The sequence below is a fragment of the Macaca mulatta genome, chromosome 14, assembly GCF_049350105.2.
Source record: "Macaca mulatta isolate MMU2019108-1 chromosome 14, T2T-MMU8v2.0, whole genome shotgun sequence".
In the NCBI taxonomy this organism is placed as follows: Eukaryota; Metazoa; Chordata; class Mammalia; order Primates; family Cercopithecidae; genus Macaca; species Macaca mulatta.
Genome location: NC_133419.1, coordinates 39731056 through 39735054, shown reverse-complemented (window position 1 = coordinate 39735054; position 3999 = coordinate 39731056). Strand labels below are relative to the sequence as shown.

Here is a 3999-nt window from a genome sequence, read left to right as displayed (position 1 = left end):
TCAATGCAAACAAAATATACGTCATCGCTTTCACATGGACTCCAACCATAACTAATGGTACGAAAAACCATCGTTGTACTTCAACTATAAAAGCACCAATGACTCCAATACGCAAATCCAACCCAATCATAAAAATAATTAATCGCTCCTTCATTGATTTACCCACCCCACCCAACCTCTCCATATGATGAAACTTTGGCTCACTTCTTGCAGCCTGCCTAATTTTACAAATCATCACAGGCCTACTCCTAGCAATACACTACTCACCAGACACCTCCTCCGCCTTCTCCTCAATTGCACATATCACCCGAGATGTAAAGTACGGCTGAGTCACTCGCTACCTCCACGCCAATGGTGCCTCCATACTCTTTATCTGCCTTTTCCTACACATCGGTCGAGGCCTTTACTACGGCTCATATCTCCTCCTAGAAACCTGAAACATTGGCATTATACTCCTTCTTATAACCATAACAACAGCTTTCATGGGTTATGTTCTCCCATGAGGCCAAATGTCATTCTGGGGGGCAACAGTAATCACAAACCTACTATCAGCAATCCCGTATATCGGAACCAATCTAGTCCAATGAATCTGAGGAGGATACGCCATCGACAGCCCCACTCTCACACGATTCTTCACCTTACACTTTATCCTACCCTTCATTATCATCGCCCTCACAACCGTACACCTACTATTCCTACACGAAACAGGATCAAACAACCCTTGCGGAATCTCCTCCGACTCGGACAAAATCGTCTTCCACCCCTACTACACAACCAAAGACATCCTAGGCCTAGTCCTCCTTCTCTTTATCCTAGCAACACTAACACTACTCTCACCCAACCTCCTAAACGACCCAGACAACTACATTCCAGCCGACCCACTAAATACTCCCCCACATATCAAGCCAGAATGGTACTTCCTATTTGCATACACAATCCTACGATCCATCCCCAACAAACTGGGAGGCGTACTAGCACTCTTCCTATCGATCTTCATCCTAGCAGCCATCCCCATACTTCACAAATCCAAACAACAAAGCATAATATTCCGCCCACTCAGCCAATTTCTATTCTGACTCCTAATAACAGTCCTATTAACCCTTACCTGAATTGGAAGCGAACCAGTAACTCAACCCCTTACCACTATCGGCCAAGTAGCATCCATAATATACTTCATTACAATTCTAATCCTAATACCACTGGCCTCCCTGATCGAAAACAACCTACTCAAATGAACTTGCCCTCGTAGTATAAACTAATACACTGGTCTTGTAAACCAGAAATGAGCACTCTTCCTAGGGCAATCAGAAAGAAAGTACCTAACTCCACCACCAACACCCAAAGCTGGCATTCTAACTTAAACTACTTTCTGCATTCTTATGTTGCATAAACTTCATAAAATAACCCTAACACCAACCTACTCATAATATTACTATGTAATTCGTGCATTACTGCTAGCCAACATGTATAATATATAGTACTATATATGCTTAACTGTACATAACACATATTATTACATATCAACTTAACACCCTAGACAACATGCTTACAAGCAAGTATCCTAATACAAGCTCCAACAGCAATACATAGTATGACCCCTTCAAACTTAACTTGTCCCCCCCCATGAATATCAACCGAACCAGTCCATGCCAGTCGTCCATAGTACATTAAGTCGTTCATCGGACATAGCACATATTCATTAAATAATCCTCCTCACCACGGATGCCCCCCCTCACTTAGGAATCCCTTGTTCACCATCCTCCGTGAAATCAATATCCCGCACAAGAGTGCTACTCTCCTCGCTCCGGGCCCATAACTCGTGGGGGTAGCTATACTCGAGCTGTATCCGGCATCTGGTTCTTACCTCAGGGCCATAACAATCAAGATCGCCCACACGTTCCCCTTAAATAAGACATCTCGATGGATCACGGGTCTATCACCCTATTAACCAGTCACGGGAGATTTCCATGCATTTGGTATCTTTTATCTCTGGTCTGCACGCAACCCCATTGCAGAATGCTGACTCCCACCACATCTCGTCCTGTATGCGCCTGTCTTTGATTCCTAGTACATGCAGTTGTTGATCGCACCTACGTTCAATATTCTAGCTCCACACAAACCTTAGCAAGGTGTTATTTAATTCATGCTTGTAGGACATATTAATAACCATTCTAGCCAATATCACCCACACCACACCATTAACCACAACCGTGTCTTATCAAACCCCCCCACCCCCATCTCCGACCTTCATCCAAACCCACTCTTGCCAAACCCCAAAAACAAAAGTCTTAACATATCCGGTCAGAGCCCATATTTTTATCTTTAGGGTGTACACAACTCCAACTGCCATTCCCTCAACTAACAAACATTTACTTCACCAAACACCCTCTACACCAACCCGCGACAGATCCTTCTCATACAACCCAAAAGAAATTACCTCACAACTGTACTGACACCTCTGTTTATGTAGCTTAAACCCACCCAAAGCAAGACACTGAAAATGCCTAGATGGGTCTGCACACCCCATAAACAAATAGGCTTGGTCCTGGCCTTTCTATTAGCTCCTGGCAGGATTACACATGCAAGCATCCCCGCTCCGGTGAAGACGCCCTATAAATCATCATGACCAATGGGAGCAAGTATCAAGCACGCACGCGCAGCTCAAAACGCTTTGCCTAGCCACACCCCCACGGGAGACAGCAGTGACAAATATTTAGCAATAAACGAAAGTTCAACTAAGCCATGCTATATTTAGGGTTGGTCAATTTCGTGCCAGCCACCGCGGTTACACGATTAACCCTAGCTAATAGAAACCGGCGTAGAGGGTGTTTAAGATCTGACATAATAAAGCTAAACTCCATCTAAACTGTAAAACTCTAGCTGATGTAAAATAAACTACGAAAGTGGCTTTAAAGCTTCTGAACACACAATAGCCAGGACCCAAACTGGGATTAGACACCCTACTATGCTTGGCCCTAAACCTCAGTAGTTAAATAACAAAACTACTCGCCAGAATACTACGAGCTACAGCTTAAAACTCAAAGGACTTGACGGTGCTTTACACCCCCTAGAGGAGCCTGTTCCGTAATCGATAAACCCCGATCCACCCCACCCTCTCTTGCTCAGCCTATATACCGCCATCTTCAGCAAACCCTAATGAAGGTCACAAAGTGAGCGCAAACGCCGTCACCGCGAATACGTTAGGTCAAGGTGTAGCCTATGAGATGGTAAAAAATGGGCTACATTTTCTACCTCAGAAAATTCCACGAAAACCCTTATGAAACTTAAGGGCCCAAGGAGGATTTAGCAGTAAATTAAGAATAGAGTGCTTAATTGAACCAGGCCATAAAGCGCGCACACACCGCCCGTCACTCCTCTCAAATATATTTAAGGAACATCTTAACTAAACGCCCTAATATTTATATAGAGAGGATAAGTCGTAACATGGTAAGCGTACTGGAAGGTGCGCTTGGATAAATCAAGGTATAGCTTAATATAAAGCACCTGGCTTACACCCAGAAAATCTCAATACCACTTGATTGCCTTGAGCCAATACTAGCCCTAAGCATAACCAACACTAATACCAAACCAACATGCACTAAACCATTCACCTACACAAAGTATAGGCGATAGAAATTTTAATCTGGCGCTATAGACGCAGTACCGTAAGGGAAAGATAAAAACCACCCAAGCACAAAACAGCAAGGACTAACTCCTGTACCTTTCGCATAATGAATTAGCTAGAAACAATTTCACAAAGAGGACTATAAGCCAAATTCCCCGAAACCAGACGAGCTACCCAAAAACAGCTAAAAGAGCGCACCCATCTATGTGGCAAAATAGTGGGAAGATTTCTGGGTAGAGGTGACAAGCCTATCGAGCCTGGTGATAGCTGGTTATCCAAGACAGAATCTTAGTTCAACCTTAAGCTTACCTATAGAACCACCTAATCCCCCTGTAAGCTTAATTGCTAGTCTAAAGAGGGACAGCTCTTTAGAC

At 43.8% G+C, this 3999-nt stretch overlaps 1 non-coding gene across 1 annotated transcript; it reads left to right on the top strand.

The window, feature by feature from the left end:
* The first annotated feature begins 2532 nt into the window (after window positions 1-2532).
* LOC144334609 (18S ribosomal RNA) lies at window positions 2533-3480 on the top strand. The gene has a single exon (XR_013404571.1). It is a non-coding gene; the product is annotated as an 18S ribosomal RNA (ribosomal RNA).
* Window positions 3481-3999: the final 519 nt, after the last annotated feature.